Source organism: Dermacentor albipictus, chromosome 5 (assembly GCF_038994185.2).
Source record: "Dermacentor albipictus isolate Rhodes 1998 colony chromosome 5, USDA_Dalb.pri_finalv2, whole genome shotgun sequence".
NCBI classification, from domain to species: domain Eukaryota; kingdom Metazoa; phylum Arthropoda; class Arachnida; order Ixodida; family Ixodidae; genus Dermacentor; species Dermacentor albipictus.
This window is the reverse complement of record NC_091825.1, coordinates 63,541,319-63,565,484: the sequence shown is the minus strand read 5'-3', so window position 1 is coordinate 63,565,484 and position 24,166 is coordinate 63,541,319. Positions and strand designations below refer to the sequence as shown.

The 24,166-nt window shown below is 46.2% G+C and overlaps 1 protein-coding gene across 2 annotated transcripts in view; it reads left to right on the top strand.

Moving 5' to 3' along the window:
• The window catches only part of LOC135912364 (uncharacterized), a 337,983-nt gene that overhangs the window by 218,286 nt on the left and 95,531 nt on the right, over positions 1-24,166 (top strand). For both annotated transcript variants that reach the window (XM_070538422.1, XM_070538423.1), the window contains exons 52-58: positions 827-923; positions 3,217-3,468; positions 6,989-7,097; positions 9,293-9,523; positions 12,363-12,600; positions 14,587-14,681; positions 21,274-21,380. The gene's annotated coding sequence lies outside the window, so the exon portion shown is untranslated. The remainder of the gene's footprint in view (positions 1-826; positions 924-3,216; positions 3,469-6,988; positions 7,098-9,292; positions 9,524-12,362; positions 12,601-14,586; positions 14,682-21,273; positions 21,381-24,166) is intronic.

Below are 24,166 nucleotides of genomic sequence, written 5' to 3'. Positions count from 1 at the left end.
TCGCATAATACAAATTCTCATGCGTGCGATTATCGCGAGGTGCACGTGCCACCGCTGCAACGAAGACACGAAGACGACGACGCCGGACCGCGACGAAGGCACGCGCCTGACATTGCAACGGGAGAAGGAAAATACGTGGAAGAAGAGGTGCACGAGAGTCTCGTGGCTCGAGCGTGGAACGCTGAGGCGGCGCCATTGTGGAACGAGGCGGCGGCTCGAGGAAGGCAGACGCGGAAGCGGCACTCTGTCGAACGATAGGTCGTAGCTTTTGCCTGCTGCTCTACGTCTAAAGCTCGCCTCGCAGTAGCCGTTCTGCTCTTGCCCAACGGTCCTGCAGTTCCTTCGTGAGTATCTCGTCTTGCTGTAGACGTTGTCTGGACGCCCGTCTCCAGTTGCAGCAGCTTTGCCACAGCACACAATCGACGGCTGCATTGCACTCGCCGTGGAACTACTTGGACATCCGTACAAAGCAGTTTGCGGAATGATATCCAAATGTGTTCGAATACTTATCAAATATGCGTATGCAAGTCTGTGTGCGACAGAGAACGTGCGTTACGCGTTTACTTAAGACTGTTTGTATTTAACCGCTTCAAGCATGAAAGGCATGTACAGCGTGGTATTCATAGTGTAGTAGCTTTCGAATGGCTCTGACAAATGTTGTAGCTGAATTATGAAGTGAATCAGAGAACCTGCAAATTCATAAAAAATATTATCTCGCTTGTTTTGTCTTTATTGTCACTACATTTCATGAACGACTTTCTTGTAATAGGAGATCGTCATTCGTTAGTTTTTGGTTACTTAAGACTAATTGTAGAAACCATTCCAGGATGATCGGATGGGCAGGACGGGAGCGGACAGCGACAGTGCTAGGCGCAAGGGAATGGCGCCGATGACTGCTCGTTGGCTCATGGCGAAGGACCCAGGTTAGTTTGACACGGCCGTTTTTGAAGATGCCAGCGCGATATGTCACCAGTGCTTGGCATCACCTGACGGGTTAGCGTCGTATGTGCGTGGATTCACTGTTAAAGCCTGGCTGTCTGTACATTCGCAATTTCTTTTTCGCAATATAGGTGTTCATTATTATTGGAGAGTAAGGCGTACCAACGTGTTCCCCAAAAGATGTATCCTGTGTTCCTATCACTAAGGCAGTCGATTTTTGTGTCAAGTAGGTTTGCGTAGTGCACTTTCGGCCAGAAACATCTGAAGCGATTTGGGTGCGAATCAAGCTTGTTTGACATGCAACTAGCATCATTTGGGCCCCACACTTTAGGTTCTCCCCTTTGAAGGTACAAATAAAGGTAGCCAATAGTCGGTTCTCTTGCTCTCTTTCAACGACGAGTTTAAATTTTTAAATCGATGCACTGGAGTCTGTGGTGTTTTTTTTTGAAGCCACAATTGACCGAGGGGCATAACAATTGCAGGAATTACGCATTTTATTAAATAAGGTTCAACGACTATTTCCCCCATCATTTCAGGCAGTGCTTTGCGAGATGATAGCGTAGGCCAGTCATCGCTCGATTCGTCCTCTTAGTAGGAATTCAACAACCGGTTCGACATCTTTAAGCAGTTTAATTAAATTTGTTGCTTGAAGTACATGAACATTTAACTTGCAGCCTTGCAGCAACTGCATACATTTATAGACGGATGGCATAAGCGGACACAACTTGCAGGAGAACTCGAAACACGTATCCAACTAATTAGCAAACATTCACAAATCATATTTAGAAGGAATTACTTTACGGCGCATATAATTTACGAATTGTAGCCGGTGAGCTTGCAGGACGTGTCCACTTGAATTGTTTTTGCAGGGTGATATCAGTTTGGAGACGCTATTTCCAAAGTGTGGGACAAAGTACATGAGCGTCCGAATTATTTTTGTGCTTCAATTAAAAAAATGGAGTATTTTGTTAAGAGTAAGTGGAATAACAGTGCATTTTTACGGCTACTGTGATGGCTGACACTTCGAAACTGACTTCGTTCTAGAAATGAATTTTTATTGGGTAAGCCTTGCAAGCTAACCGGTTACAATACGTAAATTGCAATACGTGCTGTAAGGTAAATAATCGAGAAGATCAATTAGCGATGTTTGATAATTACCTGAAAAGATGTTTAGATTTCTCGTGCTAGTAATGTACGCCTCTCTGAATAATCTAGGTGGAGGACTAGAATTGTGATCCTCAACCGGCTATCTTTAAAAATTTCGTAAAATTTAAAGATGGTCACCCTGAATACATGTGTAACATACATGAATTATGTGCGCGGTGAAATAAGGTGAAATAGACACGTGTGTTGAACATTTTATTGACGTTTAGACGCTTCATTACGGTGGGGCTGTCGGGGTGTGGAAAAGAGTGCTCTCCGATCGTCGTGCTAGGACGCGGACAGCTAGGATAAACGCAGGAGAAATGTTGTTCGCGTGTTCTGCAACACGCGATTCCCAAGTACCTTTCCATACTTATCGAAATAAAAGATACCATGAACTTTCCCTCAATTAGGGCACTGTATAGAATTTCAGCAGTTCAACGCAAACTCTTGCTAGGCGCACGTCAAAAATATGACACTAGAGCGAGTGGCTACAGACCCACGAGGATTTTGAAATGTCAGTGAAGATGCTTTGAAACATATTCATTCACATGCAAGTTCTCCTCACAATTAGCAAAATTTCAATGCTGCTTCATTTTCTAAGCTGGATTCATTTCTCTTCTTTTTGTGCTAGTCAACCCTGAACGCACCCTACGAACGTCGCCTAACAGGGATGAACATTTGAGCAGCTGTCGTTGTAAAAATAATTACGGAAATAATACATATTTTGGTTTAACTCTAAAGGAAGAGATAGGCGAGGTCACTGTACTGCTTGAAAAGCGTATTTGTCACAAAGAGGAAGATTGACGACAACACGGCTTACAGTCGTCGATGTGTCTTCCTGATTACACGGGTGCTTTTTGCGGCAAATATGCCTTTTGGCAAATATCTACTAAGCCAAGTAGCAGTTTTCCTGAAGCACTATACCACTAAGATCGACTCTGTCGATGTCACGTGATGCACTTAGTTTCATACTGTCGCGCGCACCTTCGCTCAGTAACGCTGCCTTCTTTCTTCGCTCTTCTTCCTCTATTTTTTGCAACGTCTCAAGGCTCCTCTACGAGCCATCCTGTCCCTATCTTGGTGTGCACGATTGTGCACACAGCGCCTAAAAGAGCTTTTCGCGCTCTGCAGAGAAGCCAGTGGTAGCGGATCGGCGAGACCGGGCAGGAAGGAAGCGAACAGCGGACCGGAGAAGTGCTGAAAAGCACAAGATCGTGGAGAGCACCGCCTTCCGTCTGCCTTCCGCGAGGGTGAATACCGTTGCGTGTGGTAGACGCGGGGCGGGCGAGACCGAAGCGAACAGCGGTTGTGTCTGAAGGCACTGCGAAGATACCGACGAATGACTGTGCACGGGTGAGGGGAAGGTCAAGCCTGCCGATAGCCGTAAGTCTATCTTGGGCACCGTTCAACTTACTCACTCCTAAAATTCTGCTATGTTCTAGTGCAGGAAGTATGATGCTGGTGTGTCAATAATAAGTAAAATTTGCCTTACTTATTGATAATTTTTGAATATGTCTCATATCTACTTTCGACCCGAAACTCTTTAAGAACGGCCATAAACGGTAGCTTGCTAAATCTCCACGTTACGAAAATCTGTTAGTACGTTATCTTTTCTATTCTCTCAACCTTTCAACCCACGCGCCTAACTTTGGTATCGCTGTGTAGGGGGCACAACCCATTAGACGATCATGCATGGGTCTCGCGCATAGTAGACGCACTTGTCACGCCACCCATGACGCAACCGGCGCTAAATTTAGCCACTCGCTCAGCGTTCAGAGAGCTATAGGGGCATAGCTCGACAGAACGTTTGTCGATCCGAGCTGGAGTGGTCACATTTGAGAGAGCCCACTCAGCTATAGCAAGTACATTTAACCCAAGGGAAGCCTACGCCCATTAGGAGTACTACATTTCCTCACGCTTCCTCGGTATGGCATCCCCGTGTTCTACAGATAGTGCCCAGAAATAACATGATCAGAATCGGGCAGCAAGACGCACGGTTACCGCCTACGTGCCACCTTTGTACACTATGGACTAGGAATAGTGAGCGAGCACGATAGCAACATTAGACCGTAGCCCATGCACCCCACTAGCTGTATCGTAATGTAACCCTTATGATGAATGAATAAATGCCACGTGCTTTAGTTTGATATTGCTGTCTAAACGAAAAAAATTTGGAGGGCGCTTAAGCTACGCCTTTAAGAGTGGAGCGCAATTGCATTCAAAGACCCCTGACTGCCTTTCACGCTTTGCGGCGAGAGGCATGTAACCGTGATGTTTACCGGGAAACGCTGGTGGCCAACGCTATGCACGAAGGCGGGCTTTGTGGTAGAAAGGCGGCCTCTTGCTTGGGCCGCGATGCGACGGAGGCGGGTGCCAGCTGCAGGTATTTGGAGGGAACCGGGCGCGCCGCTTCGTGGCGCCCGAGACGCCCGTCGCGCCGGCGCGCGCAAATGGCCGACGCCGCGGCCGGTCTGCGTATTAATTAGGTGCAGCGTATAAGAGCGGGTGCGAGAGAGGAAATGTGGGGACTTTTGCTCCCTGAATATGTGACTCAGCCGATGTACTACGGAGGAGTTTCTTAGCGCGTGTTGTATGCGTTTGTCAAAAATCTTTTTGCCAATAACCTTTTTGCGTTAATCTCGTTAACGCTCTCGCGTTAAACGTTACTCGACCGTGGATTTGTGTGTGAGGAGATGGGGCCATAGTCGCGCCGGGTATGACGTAATCAAAGGCAAATTGAGCCTAGCGCGTGGCGTACAGAGAGGCGTAGCTTGGCAGTACGTTTGTCCGTGCGAGATAGAGTGGTCGCGCTTAAGAGACCTCACTATGTCATACTGCGTGTGATTAATCAAAGTAGGGCTCATCAGGAGGGCTACAAGTGCGCAATTTGTTGCAGACATTTCAAGCTTTATCGGCTAAGGCACACCTCCGTTCGACCTGTAAAGACTTATGAAATGGGCTGTGAAACAAAAAGACCCATCAGCGCCAGAACTCTAATATCGGATAGCCCGATATTAAAGATATTGGATCCCATAAAAACAACTGTTTTTGCCCATATATCATGCGAACTTATTGGATATGGGAGTTAGTAAGGTTGTAAAGTAATATGAAGTAAAACTAAATAAAGCAAGGCGAATGCTCTCCACATGCCGCTCGATGGAAACGAGCATCGGTTAATTGAAATTTTAGCCGGAATTAAATGGCTGACCACGACATCTTACCATGCAGTTTAGTACAGGCACTGTAGTATATTTTACCGTGTTTATCATTGACACTGCAGAGAAATTCATTCTACAGACAAGCTGTAGCTGATGTAGAAGATAAGTTCCCTGATGGAGTGATCATTGCAGAGATGCGCGAAGGAAACAAAACAAAGCATGGGGCACACTGCGTGGATCACACTGCGTGGATCACCCACTTTGAAAAATCTCGTCTAATTTGAAATGTCAAATCGCATGGCAGGAAGATGCGACGACAGAAACCAAAGGCAAGTTGAGCGATGTTTCTCTCGGCCACAATTTCACGCACATAAGAGGCACGATTGATACAAACAGAGACATGCCAGGGATACACATTAAAAGTGTGGACCAGGCCGACGCTTTCGACCCTGCGAGCGCGTGTCTGGCTCCATGCATTATAGGGAGTGATTCAAGAAAATACACAATAGAAGAACGCAATGAATTCGATGTTGAATGCAGGCTGAATGGTCCTTACAACGGTCCTTTTAGCATTGTTTGCGCCGTCTCCCTTCGAGCCAAACGCGCGTCTCTTGAGTCCTTCTAATCCTCCACGCGCAAGCTGTGCATGCGTCGTGGATAGCAGAACGGCGAGACAGCGCCAGCCGCTGTGGCGCCGTCGCACCTCGAGTGTTCATAATTTAGAATTGCAATACTGTTTGTCATGACGAGTATGCGCCGGATTACGCCGTCTCTGTACTTTTCGGGGTCGCGAGTAAGCCTTGAATTTACTACTACTATCGGCGTGGAGGAGGTTGCGTCGAAATCGCATAGTAAAAATTCCCGTGCCTGCAATTATCGCGAGGTGCTCCTGCTACCGTGTGCGTGCCACCGCTGCAACACGATGACGACGACGACGGCGACGAAGGCACGAGCGTGATATTGCAATGGCACGGGGAAAAGAAGCGGAAGAAGAGGCGCACGAGAGAGTCTCGTGGCTCGAGCGTGGAACGTTGAAGCGGCGGCTCGAGGAAGGCAGCAGAGGCGGAAACAGCAGCAGTCTGTCGAAGGATAGACCGTAGCTTTTGCCTACTGTTCTACGTCTGAAGCTAACCTCTTAGCAGCCATTCTGCTTTTGTATCACCGTCCAGCAGTTTCTTCGTGAGTACGTAAATTGTCTGGGCGTCCGTATCCAGTTGCAGAACCTCGGCCACTGCAGACAATCGACGCCTGCGTTAGATTGGCCGTGGAACTATTTAGACGCCCGTAGGGAAAAGGTAGTGGAATTATTTTTGACTCAACATCGAAATGTGTTTGCAGTTGATGTTCTGTTGATGGGCGATGTTTTTGAATACTTGTTATATATGCGTATGCGTGTTTGTGAGCGACAGATAATGTATGCTACGCGTTTCATTAAAGGTGTGCTCGTATTGAACCACTTCAAGAACACGCTACGGTGGATAAGCCTAAACCATGGATGCCATTTACAACGCGGTGTCCATAGCGTAGTAACATTAGAATGGCTCTCACAAATGTTGTAGGTAGACTAATGGACTATGCATTAAATCGGAGAACTTTCAATTTCATGGAAATTAACCGCTTGCTTCTTTCGCCTTTCCTATCTTCACATTTCATGAACGTCTCTGTCATCAAAGCAGATCATTATTCGTTAGTTTTTGTTTGCGTAAGACTAAGTATAGGTTACTTTCTTTGCACGCTTTCAGCAGAACCCCTTCCAGGAGGATCGGGGAGACAGGACGGAAGCGAACAGCGACCGGGCTAGGGGCAACGGAATGGCGCCGGCGATGGCTCATTGGCTCGTGGCGAAGGACGCAGGTAAGTTTGGCACGGCCGTTTTTTGAAGGTCCCGGCGCGATATGCTACCAGTGCCTGGCTGGCTTCGCCTGTTCGGATAACGTCGTACGTACTTATAGATATGGATTCGCTGCCGAACCCTGGCTGCCGCTATCAATAACTTTTTTTTACGATAAGGGCGTTCGTTATTGTTGGAGGGTAAGAGGAGCGCAAAATCGTGGCAAAGAGTTCCTAAATATGTATCGCGTATGCCTCCCACGGACGCAGCTTCACACTTCTATCACAAAACGGAAGACTGGCGACAACACATGTCTTCCTGTTAATGCGTGCCCTTTTAGCATAAATATCTTTCAGCAAATACCTAGTAAGGCAAGAAGCAGTTTTCCTGAAGCGCTATACCACTAACATCGACTCTACCTATGTCACGTGATGTCTTTTGTTCTAAACTCTCGCCCACTCCTGCATTAAGTAACGCTGATATCTTCGCTCATATTGCTCCATATTCTTAAACGCTGCATGGCTGCTCTACGAACTCCTTCGCTGTCAGGAGAAAAGAATGAACAAGGCGCTCTCAACCGTTTGAGAGCGCCTTGTTCTTTTGTGATTACTACGTCGTTGACGTGATGTTTTATTGTACGAGTGAACTTGCAATTTGTATTTCTATTTTGCCTTGTTTTTTTGCGTACGTTACATTGTACGCTCGTAATGTGTAATTTTCTTCTTTCTTTTGGGGGTTTTACGTGCCAAAACCACTTTCTGATTATGAGGCACGCCGTAGTGGAGGACTCCGGAAATTTTGACCACCTGGGGTTCTTTAACGTGCACCTAAATCTAAGCACACGGGTGTTTTCGCATTTCGCCCCCATCGAATTGCGGCCGCCGTGGCCGGGATTCGATCCCGCGACCTCGTGCTCAGCAGCCCAACACCATAGCCACTGAGCAACCACGGAGGGTGTGTAATTTCAAATGTGACCATGTATTATATGCGTTTCTTGTCGTTATGTAACGGCCCCGTGTATGGGGGGCCTACGGCTCTGTCAAGCTGTCATTCATGACAGCTTTTACTGTAGGTCTCCCGTGTCGTGTACTATTACGGGACAGAAATAAAGACATTATATTATTATTATTTTATTATTTATATTATTATTATTATTATTATTATTATTATTATTATTATTATTATTATTATTATTATTATTATTATTATTATTATTATTATTATTATTATTAAACGTGGTAAGGCTAGTAGGTATGCTTATGTCCCAAGAATATTCAATGATCTTCCTGATCATATATTTACTGCAACTTCGAAACGAAACTTGAAAAAAATGTTGAAGGCACTGTAAGATATGTATAATACTGCATTTCTCTTTTCTTGTTTCTTGTATTTCTTTTGTCACTGATTTCAGCTGATTTTCTGTTTCATTTTGTGTGATGAACTTCACGAGCTTGTCATTTCTGTACATGTTGCCATTTTGACTTTGTTTGCCGACATGCCGGGCCAAGTCACGCAAGCCACTTCGTTGGCTTTGACGGGCCTGCCTTCTGATGTACGATTATTGTAAGATGGCAACAATAAATATTATTATTATTATTATTATTATTATTATTAACAGTGCGTCGAGCCTAGCGCTTATCAGGGACGACGGCGCTTCCTTTCGGCGTGCCACCGCCAAAGATGCTGACTCACTGTGAAGCCGATGCCTACAGCCGCGGCCGCTCGCTTCGCCGAGGTGCGCGCGCACGGTTCTTTCGCAGGAACCGCGATTGAGGGCGCTGGAATACGATTGCGCATGAGCGCAGTCACGTGGTTATATTTCATATTTCGAGAGATTTCTTTGAATTCCGCAAGAAAATCACCACGCAGCATGTACGTTGCCAAAAAATTGCATCAGTCGTTTCTGAATCCCCTGTACAACGCAATGAAATGCACCGGGCACTATAGTGAAATATTTTTTGCATATTTCGTCTTAATTAACTATTTAGGCAGAATAACAGAAAACCTATTAAGGTAGCGCCACATGAAGGAAAACCATATGTCGTTGATTTCATACAGACGCGACTAACCACTTTCTTTAAGCCCTTGGTTCAAGTTACGTGAAACGCCCTGTATATGGCTTCACTGGCAAGCGGCCCAGTTGAGCGTCAGCAATCTCCGGTGCGCGCAGAATCACTCGCATTGTTTTTATACCTTAACCGCTTTCCGCGCTTTGCAGAGAAGCCAGTTGGAAGTGGATGGGCGAGACCGGGCAGCTCGGGAGCGAACAGCGGCAGTGATATCGTGGAGAGCACGGCCTGCACTCTACCTTCCGCGAGGTTGAATGCCGTCACGGACGATAAACGTGACCCGCGCGAGACCGAAACGAACAGCGGCTGTATCTGAAGCCACATAAGGCTACCGAAGACACTGTGCACGGCTCAGGGGAAGGCCGAGCCTGCCAAGAGCAGTAAGTTTATCTTGGCCGCAGTTCAACTTACCTGCTCGTAAAATTCTGCAATGCTTTAGTACATCTTGTTGAACGTTGTTCTGTACAGGTGATTGATGCCGCTGTGTCTTTTAAAACGGGTATTGTAAGCTTCCTGGAGATTTGTCTTAATAATTATTATTAATTATTAGTTATTACCCCAGTGCATCAAAACTTGACGTGACAACAAAGAAATTCCCGCTAGCCATCTGGCACTGATTTTTACATCTAGCGTTCAGCCGCAGACAGTCGAAACAGGATGCACTAAGACAGCTGCAAGGTCCTATATTTCGAACCGCCGACAACGTTTGCAATGCCAAAGATATGTCAAAGGGGTCATTTGGGCGAGTTTGTTATGCATTGCTGTAAGTTGTAAGTATGCGTAACTGTAATTACCGCTTTGTGTGTCTTGTATCCCCATTGTATCGTCTGCGTCTTCAAGCGCGAAAACCAGTTCGTAGCCAAAGACATGGCCTCATCTCAGCGAAATTTGGTGTCCAAGCCATGACTGTGTGAATGGTGATGACCTTGTAGTGTTTTCAGTATCCTGTTCAAACTGAAAAAAAAAGATATCATCAGATTAAAAGTTAGACAAAACCTAGAGTTAGAGATGAAACGTTATCGTTAGAAGGAAACATAATTAAGTTAGCGAGAAACTTTTATTATGTAAATATGGCATTAGTTTGCATGGAGTCTTCAGTTTTTATCGTTGTTGTATCGCGTTATTGTACTCTGAAATGTATGGCAAATGCAAATGCTGTTCGTGAACTTACTTTATTGCGCGAAAAAGAGCAAAAATTACTTAGCAGGGTACAACATAGCTGAAATGAGAATGAGTAATAGGTACTCAACTGGGGATATACGTGTCGCTGGACGTAATAAGTTCTGGCAGTTATGCCGGCAACCTGACCCGAGAGACTGACATAGAGTTCTGGTCGTGTTATCGACCAGCTTGCATCGCACCGATATGAATGCTCACAGTCCCTGGCCACATTGGCGTTGAGAGCCTTCGATTGACATTCATGAATGTTTATTTGCGCCGCACGGTTACCAATGTTGGCCCTTCAAGCCGGGAACACGTCGTGGAGTTCATAGGGAAAACAGCGCAAAAGACTCCAGCAAGGAGGAGAACGACGCAGATGTCGACTGACAACTGATGTTTTCTTTTTGCACTCGGCGAAATATAGTGAAAGAAAACTGAGAACCAACGAAGGAACACACACACTGAAGAGGCAATCCCTGTGGTTGTCGACACTTGCAAAGGCGTCATGACGCAAAACTGCATGCGCTCCGCGGTTACAATGTACCATGGTCGGAGACGGAGGCACGATGAGACCGAGGGGATACGAGCCATGCAAGATCGTTGGTTGCTACTGTGCAACAAAGCAAGGACCTACGCGAGCGTTTGGGAACAAAATGGGTGATTTTGCCGCCTGTGAAGTAAGCCCTCCGGTCAGTGGTACCAATTCTAGGGAGTTATCCCTAGATATAAATTTGCTGGAACCGATTTAGGGGTCGGCGTCCTTGTGGCAACATCTAAGAATTTTTAACACTGAGAGCACTGAGAACACTGGAAGCAGTTTCCAACGACGGATCTGCACACCTTGGTCCTTTATACCGTGATTATACTTTTCCATTCCTACTATTGTGCATTTCGTCGTAGGCTGGGACGGCATCAACCACTTGCGCAATAAATATTGTAAAGGAAAAGATCAAATCGTTACACGATGCGGCCTCGGTATACCGCAGATGTAAATAGCAGGTGTGTAAGAAAACAAAAGTAGCCGATGCACGAGTTCCATATTGACACTGTATCTTGTCTAACATTGTTGGTACAGTAAGTAATCCGCTGAAACTTAAGTGGAAACCAATCTCCAGACGCAAGCTAAGAACGGTTTCAGCGGGCTGGAGAGCAAGTTGTAGACAGAGATTTTTGTGTTGAACGCCGATACGTTTTTTGTAAAGCCTAAATCAACGTAGTGCTCCTCAGCCCACAATTGAATGACTCTAAACAAAATTCGTCAAAATCTCTTACGTAGACTTCAGCGCTACGGTTGCTGCATGCATCCGCAGATAGGACAAATCCCGAGGGCAAGTCAATCACTTTCGCCAATATCGACTTTGAGAGGCGACTTCAAAATGATAATGCGTGACTTCTAGGGGAAATTGAAGGTACGGATTAACTACACCAACTTCATGCACGTAAGCAACTAAGTGCCAATAGAAAGTTATTCGCAAGGACCTTTGCATAATAAGGTGAGTTGAGGTACATCTGATACGCGTGTTTGAGTTTTTCAGCATTTGCTCTTGTTTTTTCGCGCTGTAAGCGCAGACTGTCAACTTCTGAAAAAACTAAGCATGAATGCATAAATCTAGGAAATGAAAGTTCAACTAGAGATTTACGAATTTTGCTTCTAGAGATACCTGAGCACAGGAAGATAGCGTCAATGCCCTCTGCTACCGGTCTGCGCAATTGTCGTCCAATCGCTTGCCCGTGCTTTTTGCAACCAACTGGTCCAAGTTGCTGAACGTCAGTGTTGCCACAGTGTTTTGGTGCGAAGCATGGCGCCTTGAACTGTCTGTCGCCTTACGACTTAGCCGTTTAGCATCCGTCAAGCTAAAAGCCTGTGCGCCTTGCTTCTCATTTTCAACCTAAGGAAAAGAAGGCGAGAACACTTAGCGTTGCCACGCAAAAAAAGCATCGATCAATTACAACACTAGCGAGAAGGGTAACTGATTGCAAGTGATTGATTATATCTAATCCGTGACGTACAAGTCTGAGTAGTTACGTGTTTGCTGCTGTGCACGTTTTGCGGGGAAGCCAGTCGAGCAGGAACCGCGGCAGGACGGGAGAGAGCAGCGACCTTCAACGGAGCAGCGCGATCGCGGCGACCACCGTCTTCCCCCCGTCTACTTTTCCCGAGGGCGATCGACGTCGTGGAATGCAGACCTCGGTCGGGGGCGAGACCGAAGCGAACAGCGGTGGCGTCTCGCCCACATCTGGATATCGAAGACCGGTTGCCCACCGCTTAGGGGGAAGGTCGACCCTACCCAGTGCAGTAAGTTCATCGTAGCCACCTTGGAACCTAATTCGCTCCTGGAATTGTTTCGATACGGGAGCAATGCTGTCGTTGCGTCTTGTAAAACGGGCCCTGTAAGCTTTGCAGAGATGTACTTTTGTATGTATGTGCATTTTTATGTGGCTCCTGGCTACCTTTTTTGTGTTTCGATACGGGAGCAATGCTGTCGTTGCGTCTTGTAAAACGGGCCCTGTAAGCTTTGCAGAGATGTACTTTTGTATGTATGTGCATTTTTATGTGGCTCCTGGCTACCTTTTTTGTGTTGCTGTCGCTCTTTTACCCGAAAGAGGAGCTTTCTTTGTTGTAAGGTTACGCTAATTTGTGTACCATACGAACTACTATAGGAATACTTCAGTTTTGTAATATTCCTGCTATACTAGTGGTACTCATTGCTACACTATACTATACGTTTGCTATCTCGAAGAGCTCCGGGTGAACATAGCAAGCGGGATTTAATAAAAAAATTCTGGACTTTAATGTCCGGAAACTGCACCGTGGATTACGAAGGCCGCTGGAGTGGCAGGTATTTACGATAGTGGGAAACAGACGGTTACATAGGCTGCAGTTGTCTAGCTGAGCCCGCTCAATCAGGCGGAAGCCGGATTACGCCGATTAAACTGCTCGCGCACACTCTGCGTTCCGGTCGTGTCGGCGTCGTGTTTCATGACCTGACCATTGTGGCTCGTAGTTGTGTGCTATACATGTTCATGTTTACTTGCGCGCCTGACACTGTGCTTTTTAATTTAGTTTGTGAGCAAACGACTGGAAGTTAATGCGGCGGTTTATACTGCTATCCGTGTTTCGTATAGGTATCTACTAATTTGCTATCGAAATCGGTGCTGCGCCTTTCGGGCGAAACTGCGTCTTTTTACGAGCTTGGCTAATGTTAACTGTGACGCCCTGTGTAACAATTACGCTGTTCTACGTCACATGACCGCGTAGGCTGCACTCGAATGTGGGAAGCCCGATTCTTTTGCAATCTGTATAGAGCACCGAAAAAATGCAGCAGATCCACCGTGTCCTGGTAAAATCTAAATACAGCGATGCTTGCCGTATATACGCAAGGAGTGCTCAAACACGTGTTTGTGCATGTCGAATGTGAGTGCAAAGTGAAACCGAATGCTTTATTATGGTATTCTATAGAGGAAATGCGATGTCTTGTAAACGAAACACACGTCTATTATAATGGTTAATGACATGTGTTCGTGGTGGTCAATTTGGCGTTTTGGCGCCGAAGTAGCACACCTTTCGGCACCGTTTGTTTGGGTTGCCCGACCTCCCCTCGGACGCACAGGTGCGACCGTCCACGTGGTTGCTAGGCGTGGAAGAATGCTGAGGTCCTAATTTGGTTTGTTGGGCTCCTCAGAGGCCTTGTCCGGACAAGGACCTCGCTGAGGATACCCAATTTTGAAATAAGTTATACCATGTGTTTGGCGCAAGATAGCCTAAGTCGCTTATGCGCCATAAAACCCAATACAATACAATACAATGCATGCGCAATGTGAGGCAATTTCCTCTGGTGCCCTCTTTTCCATCTCATCGCGGCTCTCCGCGTCACCGCCCGCTCTGGCTTTGCACGAGTGACCGATGATGCGCATGAGCAGGCCAGCTACCCCCTGTACCCCCACTACTGTGGCCGAAGTAGTGTGAGCCATCGCCCTTAGGTGGCGCCGCCTTTCCACTACCGAGTGTGAGCTATTCGGAGGAAACGCACCATCAGCAGCAGCAGTAGGCGCGAGCCACGGTCAGCGAGAGAGGGCGGGGTGGTTCGCAAAGAAAGCCTCGCTTTAAGACAGAGCAGGCGGTCTTCTGCATGCAGTCTTCAGTGTCTTAAGAAAAAGTAATGTGTCGTGAATGGGCAGTTTTACAAAAATTGTAATGCTGATATCTCTATGTGGCATTCCGTAAACAGTTATGGCGTTGGTTTCAAACACGTTTCCCTGTTTTTGCTTTTTGCTTCCCAAGCGTGTGAACCAAGGCTTTCGGCAAGGTCGGGCAACACGTGAGCGAACAGCAGGGACGCTGGAAGCGCCATACAAAGTCCAAGAAGCTGCTGGCAGGTGGGTGTAAGCTTGATGGTGTCGTTCTGAGCAATGGCCGCCACAACGCTTCCATTGCGTCACTTCGCAAGGCATTACATTTTGAGAACGTCCCGTATTTCTAATGGGATTACCATTCTTAGCGTACTTCACGCACTTTTCGCGAGCTGTTTGTCTCTCTGCCTGTGTCTGCCATCTTGGATGACTTGGTAGTCCAGCTGCCACTTTTTCTGGCAGGGGGTTGTCACAACTTTAGCTGAGTAGCTTAAAAGACTCCCTTAAAGAAGCCGTGCAAGTCGTTTATCTTTCAATTTGTTTGTAAGCAACTGCATCGGAATGCGTCTTGCTAGAAAGTGGTATATACTAGCAAGCCATTCATCGACGTAACTAAAATCAAAATGTTAAAAGGTATAAATACAGCATGACAAGAAGTAGCAGTTTAGACCGGAAGGCGAAGCATCCATTGCGATGGCAAATTAGCAGACAACTATGCGAAGTAAGGATAAGTTTTGTCGGCTGTATGAAATCGTAAACATTCGCTTAACTAAATTTAGATGCGTGGTGTTACACAGGCACAGGTAAACATAAACACATCTCACTCGAAAAAATAGCGGCAGCAGCCGTGAGCGAATTGGTGTTCGCACGGCGCCTCACTTCAACGTCAACTAAGCGGTGAGAACACATCGCACACGAAGCTATCGGCATTCAGCACACACTGTCTCCATCGCAGACTGCTTTAAAGACAGGGCCCGCGCGGCTGACTATTAGCCCCGAGAATGAACACGAGCGGCGCTGCGAGCGCCGCTCGCGTGACGTCAGGGCACGGACTCGCGCCTGTCGTCTGCTACAGTTCGGGCGTTGTCCGGGCGCTTTCTGCGGTGTTTTCGTTTGTTCGCCCTCGTTCTCTCTGCTTGTATACTTATGGTGGTCGTCTCAAACATATTTTTACGACGTCTTCCTTTGCGAACATTTATTCAAAGAGCTAAATTATTAGACAACAATGCAGTTCTCGAAGGCAACGCTACAGTGCCAGCCGAAGCGACGCAGACAGACAGACAGACAGACAAAGAACTTTTATTTTGGTCCTGAGAAGACGATGAGTGTCCCCGTTAGGGGGCAGCGTCTGCGGGCCGCACCCACGACGGAGCCGGGAGGTTGAGACTCTCGGCGATATCGCGGGCTCTCTGGACAGCCCTGAGTTGCTTGGATGACTTGGTAGTCCAGCTGCCACTTTTCCCTGTTTGAAACATGTACATGTACATGAAACATGTACAGTGTACATGTGTACTTACCGTTTTTCAATAGATACGCGGTTTTTCATACGCGGATAGACAATCGCAAAAGCATAGCCTATAGGAATCCAGTTATGATACCATACCTGCCGCGGTGCAACAAGTATGTCACAAAGCTGGCTATATATGACTTCTACAGCAGTTACGTTGATTTTATTCCGCTAAAACAGGTTTGCTCACGACGAGTAGTTCATGGTATTATATCGAATTTTTGCATTTCCTCACAGAAACGCTCGGCAATAGCACGGGGACTTAACTAATACTGGAGCTTAGATTCTGCACGCCTCACTTGCTTCTTTAACTGCTTGTCAACATTAGGTGGTTCTTCACGTGTTCATTTTTTTTTTAAGCGGCGGAAATTTGAAGTAAAGTTAATGAATGCTTACAGCTATTTACAGAGCTTACAAATAGAAATGTACCAATATATATTCCCTTTTCCGTGCTACACGTTCAACTCACCTCTTTAGAGCGCGTTTGTTAATGATTAATAATGTATGTTATGTTCCTCTTTTTTTGTCTATGTTACCAAGTGTATATCATTTATTTATTTCAATGCCGCAGTGTGTTTTGCATTGTTATTGTGTAAATATTTCACTGTCCTTTCATATATTGTATAACTGCAATGTTTTTTGGCCACTATATAAATGTAATTTATATGGCGCTTGATGGGTTACTGCATGCAGCCATATTGTACCTAAGGGGGTGAGGTTACCTCAAGCCGCGTCTGTGCGGCTTTTTTTCCTCATCCACCTCCATTTACCACTCCTCTGTACATGTGTGCGTGTAAATGGAAATTAATAAATCAAATCAAACTCACTTGAGAAATTTACTGGTGCAATTGTTGCTTGAGGAATATACATGACGAATCTGTTTGGCGAACTTACACAGGCTGCTCGGCCCAATTTTTTTAGTGAAGTATGCCTGCTGGACCGCATAGCTGCAGCCAGAAAGAAGTCGAAGCGTCAATGACTAGTAGTATGGGACATATTGAAGATATCGAAATTCCCCCGGTGGAGGGTCAGAAATCAAGTGAAAGTATATGCAAGGCTTGTGGTGCTTTCTTTATGAATGTGTGCGATTGGATTGGAGCAAACTTCATTTAGCCTGCAAGGTTCTCTTTTATGTACCGACGAAGCGAATAGTTATCCGTTTGTATAATTAAATAACGCTGGATCGAGACATGGTGAGACAGAAGTTGCTTGAATTTTCCTTTTGTAGGCAATCTAAACTGCAGTGTAGTAGCTCGAGAATACTTTAGCCATTTAAGTTGGCGCTGTAAAAAAATGCTTTATGGTTTTAATTCGAAGTTGTAGTGACTGATGGGTTTCGCAAACATAGCGTGCCTCGCCATACGGACGGTCGATTGCTACCGTTACGTGATCAGGGGTGTGCCGTATTGTCGATAAAGGCTACTGAGGGCCACTATGAAACATTTCATCACTTTCAATTGAGTGGCTCTCGATCTTAACAACGAAACTTTTCTCTCGATCAGGTGATTGCTACTATGGTGTTTGTGAATTAACTATGTAAATACTCTACATGACGCGCCGTCGTGTTAGCAGCCATGAGCAATTCGTTTTTTGGAGACCTGTTTCAGAGGGGGATGAAAGTAGCAGCAAACTTTTCCATAAGAAATGCGCGCCTAACTATTTTTTTACGCATTAATGAATGACCATATTTGAATAGAACAACACACCAGAGTAATAGGAATCATGATGACAGCTTCGCTGGGCAGTGTCTTTCTAACATCGGATAACATGTTGACGCCAATTACCATATTTTTTTTCCACGTAAAATGCAATGCCTCTCATAGCTAAATACTAAAGGAATGTTAAGTGTTTAGCCAAGCATCATACACAACTTCGCGCGTTTAATTTGCAGATATTCTTTTTTTAGTCAAAATTTACCGATAGACACGGCGCATATATGCATTGCAAAACCTAGCACACCCCTTTAACGCCACTTAGCTTGCGATATCCAAGCCGCAAAGTTTCTCGACTCACACGCTTTTGAAGAAGAAACTGTGGTTAAGGTATGGCAGCTGAAAGAAGCCGGCGTATTCTTCAATACGTACGGCTCGAGCCACCCATACCCCAAGCATACACGAAGGGAACGAGCGCGCGCGGCAGCCGAGCGAGCTGAAGCGAGCGGCGTCCTGGCCGTGACGTCACTCGCGAGAGGGCGCCACTCCTAATTCTCGCCGCTAATACTCATCGCAGATCGCCTTCAAGATAAGGCCTGTGCGGCCGCGCTCAGCCGCGCCACATGCAGCCGCCGTCAGAACTGAACGCTCCCCCCTCCCTCCCCTTCCCCCCGATGCCTTGCGCGCGTTGCAAGACGGCGTGCTTGCTCCACGCCTTCCCTTGGCGTGCGAGATCGAGCCACCATCCTCGGCTCACCGTCACGCGCTTCACTCGCGCCTACAGCATACGGCGCGGGGCCACGGCGTTCGCACTTGGACTTCATACAGAACATCACGGCGACGCCAACGCCGAAGGGGAGGACGATGGCGGAAATGCGCCTGGAGCGTACATGTTGTTGCTATCGCAATAATAAATATACAGGTCAATAAAAAACCCTAATCTTGTAAATTAAACGAATGCGATTTAAAATGATTGACACCAAGAAGTGTAGCACAGTGCCGTTGACGTTCACTTTAGCGACCTAACATGAAAGACGATTTCATGTGGCGAAATAGCCATGCTATACCATACCTGATGGGCGTTACATAGAAGTTGAGAGAGCAGGTTTAAGCTAAAAAAACTCTCGAAGAGGTAATAGTTTCGATTTGTACACTTTAGTTCTACAGACTTTGTGAAGAGGCGATCATTCATGAAGTTGCTGCACGGGAGTACTACTCAGGGGCGTTCCATATCCTCCAAATATACAATCAATTCCTTTAAAAAAAACTTGTAGTTCAGAACACGAGCAAGATATAAACACGTTCGTTTTTGCATGATGAAAGTTACTGTAATGTACGCGAACTTTTCTAAATACGACGAACCGGCAGGCTTCATCTGATTGTTGTACAGATCATGTTCTGTACATGTCTTTTCCTTTGCACATGCTTTGCCGTGCACTACTTCGAATAGCAGTTGAGCCCTTTACTGGCGATGCTGATGGTTTTCAGTGTTACGCGATTCGATTGTGCCAGTATTGCCCAGTGGTAGCGCGGAAAATACCGCGAACGTTGGGCGTCTGTTAAATTACTGAACGTTCTATACCTACTCGGTGTGGTTATATTTCAGTTCATTGTGTGTAGTACAGCCGTACACTAGACCAGCTTGCTAAACTCAGCCACGCTGCATACGAGCATGTCCTATATATATATATATATGTATATATATATATATATATATATATATATATATATATATATATATAATATATAGAATTGATTTCTCAACTGGGGGGTTTTTACGTGCCGAAACCACTTTGTGATTATGAAGCACGCCGTAGTGGAGGACTCCGGTACTTTCAACAACCTGGGGTCTTTTAACATGCAAATAAATTTAAGTACACGGGTGCTTCCGCACTTCGCCCCCATCAAAATGCAGCCGCGCTGGCCGGGATGCGATCCCGCCACCTGGTGCTCGGCAGTCCAACACCATAGCCACTGAGTATATTCAAAATTATATGCAGTCAAAATTAACGTGTTGGTGTTCGTCGTAGGTGATCAAAAGCTTTCTTCTTTTTATGAATATTATGAAGATAAAAAGCCATGACTTGACTGTACAGTACATTGGTGCTTAATCCCTCTCTAATTACGAGGACTCACTTGACCTAACAATCGTTCACTGGACTCCACTGGGCCTCGCAATGAACTTAAGAGGAAGCTTTAGCTCGGTTGCTCCTATATAAATACACGTAAAAGGAGAATAAAATTTTCTCGGCAAGCACTCCACCAAACTTGACGATGCTTGTTGCATTTATAAGTCAGACGTGAATCTAAAAAAAATGTAAATACAAATACAGCTTTTGCCGAAGTCTTGTAGACAATATAAAAAATTCAATTAATAGATAAACTAACATATTGAATTTTCTCCGTTTTGAATGATCTAGCGGACGCTGTTTACAGAATCGCGATATGTTATTGAAGGAGCGCTATTTATTCGTAAACGTCGTGCTTCTATGTTTTTCGAACTTTCGAATTTCTGAATATCCTTTCAGTAACGTTCAGGCCTGAAACGAAAATCCGCTTCGAACAGTCACTAGAAGTTAACTTTATCTCTGAAATGCAACAAATTTCATTAAGATCGCTCCAGGGGTTACCTTAGAAAAGCGTTTTTACTTTTTACATGTATTTGCATAGGCCGCGTCGGAGTTGGGCTCAAATTAAAGCTTCCTCTTAAGTAACAGTGAATCGCAATTTGAGTCTTTATGGATGAGTAAACTTGTTCAATGTCACGTTATTTTCATACAGAACGTGTTATGCTATGTTCAGACTACGTTCGTAAGGCGCCGATTTTTCGTAACATACGTAAGCGGAAGCGCAACAAGCGTATGCCTCTAGTTCAGACTGCGAACATAAAGGTACCAACGTGCGCAATTTTCGCAAAAATCGTGGGTGAGAGTGTTAAAGGGTCGGCAACATTTACGACTGTTATGTTACGACCGTTGCGACGCAGCCAATGACCGATAAGCTTTCGGCTTTCAACAACCGGTGACGACACTTCCGTCCTCCCGTCTGCAGACAGCTCCGGGTGCGGGAAGTGCCATTCCGCCTTTCCGTGCGCACGATTGGCTGTGTTCGTGAAAATTTTTGCAGTGCGCCTTGCGAGACTGTTTTCAGTTCATCTGGTTTAACCGCCGAGGAAATCGATGGCCGCAGATGCGTGCTCCGAACTTCGATGAGTGGTCTCATTAGGTTTTCAAGGAAGCGGAACTGCTGGGGCGACATGCGCATGATGTTATGAAACATCGCAGCGTCACCAACTCGGAGCTTGGCGAAAAGGTTGTGAAAATCGCCGTCCACGGCCCTGATACTTGCCGCACCCAAACCCTTCTGCGCCACCTTCGTCGTCTTTGGGCGATTGAATACATGACTATAAGTTTGTTTTGAGCGTGAATTTCTTCGATCTCGGCCAGCGCTCGCATGTTGGCAGGAGCCATATTGGACCGCTGGTGACGTCGATTCTGCAGCTCCAAATTTTATTGGCCTGTTGTAAAAGCCGTAATTTAAGCAGCAGTAAATGTGAACAAAGGTGCCGGCTTAACTGCCGTAACGTTTTTTACAGCCGTTACGTTCGATACGCCAAAAGAGCTGTTACGCGCGTTACGACCGTAATGTGAACATAGCATTACTCAATTGTGATGTGCAGGCGGAATGGGGCGGGACCAAAGCGAACAGCGATGCCGTCTGAAGCGACACGAGGTTACCGAAGACAGGCTACTCCAGCAGAGCACTCAGGCAGACCTGGCCAGAGTCGTAAGTGCGGCGTAACCACCTTTGAAACTGTCGATAATGGCTGCCGACGCTTGGCTTCTCCTGTAATCGTGGGTTACGAAAAAAAAAAAACGATATTGCTAGGGTGGCTGCGGGAACCGTTGTGCCAACGAGTGTGACGGTGTGCGCTTGCGCCATATTGCGCTGAAGTTATATTGCGCTGAAGTGTAAAGCGACATGCACACATGCACAATGGAAAGAGACACAAACACAGCGCTTGCTTTAACTGCGCCTGCTTTGGTTAGTGTTGAAACTTCCTGACGTGGCTGTTTCAGCGTTGCCTAAAGGGAGTGAGCGCTTCTCCGTCCTTCCTTTCTTCGGGTCAATGTCCACCACGTGCTGCACCACACCTACTCGTTATGTCGCTGAGAATGTCCTACTCGCAGCACTAAGAGGAAACTTGCAGCATGAGTCCTGGTGCGCTGTCACCAAGTAGTGGGTAAATTATGGACTGAGCATTTGATGTAATTTCTACCACTCGAAGGCTCTGTGATGCATAACGAATAAATGTGAAGTTGAACGCGCAAACAAAAGCTATCCACTCATTGTCTAAATTAGTTAACACCGCCCTGTAACTTTACTTTCTGAAACTATACAAACCCTCGAGGAAAGCTGGGCGCGAAGGGCCGCCAGCAACGAAGGCGGTCCTTATGTAGCAGCGGCCCGTACACTTGACCACACAGATTAAATCGCATTACTTAATACGCCAGTCATTATTTGTGCAGCCAACTATACTGCACACATCTTCACTCTACCGCTCCACATTTTGACGCCTGAATGGAGCATAGTGCGACAGTAGAGGTGATCGCACGGTGTCAGGGCCGGAGTGGTTGTGATTTGGGGTTCGTGCGCTTTTGCAGAGGCAAACGTAAGTTGAGCAAAATCACCGGATGGATGGATAGATGGATGTTATGAGCATCCCCTTTGGAACGGGGCGGTGGGTAGCGCCGCCAGGCTCTTGCTAATATACTACCTAATGTCCTACCTAGGTGAAACAATAAAAAAAAACACTATGAACACCCACAACCAAATTTTCTGATTCCCTATTGCGAACTGTGCTTTTGTACATCTCCGTTTTTCGTCGTTTCCCTACTTCCACCAATCTTCCCTTTGCCTCTTACTAATCCCTATAGCGGACATGTTCTTTACTTTTCCACTGCTTTCGCTGAACCCAAGGGCTTCAAGGAGGCCAGTGGGGCCTAAATCGACCACTGGGTAGATAGCTTCACATTCTAACAAACATGCTCCGTAGTTTCCCTAGCTTTACCGCAGCAAGCAAATGCTTTTTCTTCCTTATTATATCTCCCTTTATAAGTGCCTGTTCTAAGGCATCCCAATCTCGCTTCGAAAAGTAATGAGCTTCGCTTTGAGTTATCATAAATTGTTTTTCTTAAGTAGTGAACCCATTGTGATGTTGTTAGGATCGTCACGTTGCAAAGCGTGTGACGCGAGGAAGATGGAGGAGACGGTGCATGATCATTTTCGGTGTCATCAGTCTGACAAGCAGCTGACGCTTTCGTTAATGGCGGTGATATAGGCGGTCGTTCCTCGTACTTTTTCCGTAAATTTATGTGGAACAGTGTCGTCCTTGTCCCGAGGTCAATGACGTAATCGACGTCATTTCTCCTCTCAAGTACAGTGAATGGCCCTTTCCACGTAAGAATCAATTTGTTGTTGTCCGAAGGCAGCAGTAGCAAAACCTTGTCTCCAACAGCTAAATGACGTGGTCTGGCCTTCCGGTCGTAGTGCTTCTTCTGTACAAGTTTTGCTTTTTGAAGCTCCTCCTTGGCCAAACGACAAGTGTCTTCCAGACGCTTCCGTAGCTCAACTACATACCCGAATGAGGTTTTTGTGTCATCGTCAAGCTGATCACCTGTTCATAAGTCTTTCAATATAGCCATGGGCCTTCTGACATAACGGCCGTACAACAAGTCAAAGGGTGCAAAACCCAGACTTGACTGAGGGACTTCGCGATAAACAAAAAGCAATGGTGCCAAGTACCGGTCCCATTGTTTCGGGCTCTCTTGACACATTCGTCTTATCATTTGTTTAAGGGTGCCGTTGAACCTCTCCACAAGGCCATTTGCCATCGGATGATATGGAGTTGTTGGCAACTGCGTGAAAGAGAGAAGACGGCTTAAGGTATCTAAGCCTCGCAGTTATAGGAACCCTGTCGTTATGATCATGTACAGGCTGCTCACTTCCATAGCGATAACCACGCCAGCTCCCCTTCCCCCAAGGCTTAGCTCCTTCATCAGACGTGACGAGAATGATGTGCCTCTGTCACTGATGATCTCCTGTGGGACTCCCACACGAGAGAACATCTCTAGAAGTGCCTCAGCTATTCTTTCTGTTTCAATGCTTGGCAGTGCCACAGCGTCCGGATACCGCGTTGCCATATCGACCATTGTCAGAACGTACTTATTCCCTTTCTCTGACATGGGAGTTAATGGTCCCACAATGTCAATGGCAACTCTCTGAAACGGGGTATCAATGACGGGAGTACTTCCCAATGGTATTCGACCTATTTGATGTTTAGGAAAAGTCCTCTGGCACGTATCGCACGATTTAAAAAATCGCGTGATGTCTGATTTGAATCCAGGCCAGTAGAACTCTTCGCTAACATGGTCTGTGGTTCGCTTTATTCCTTGATGTCCGGCAAGGATCCCTTCGTGAGCCATTTTCATCACAAAATGACGAAGGCTTCTGGGTACGACAAGCTGTTCCATTTGTTTCTTTGACCGCAGTGTGTATCTTCGGTAAAGAAT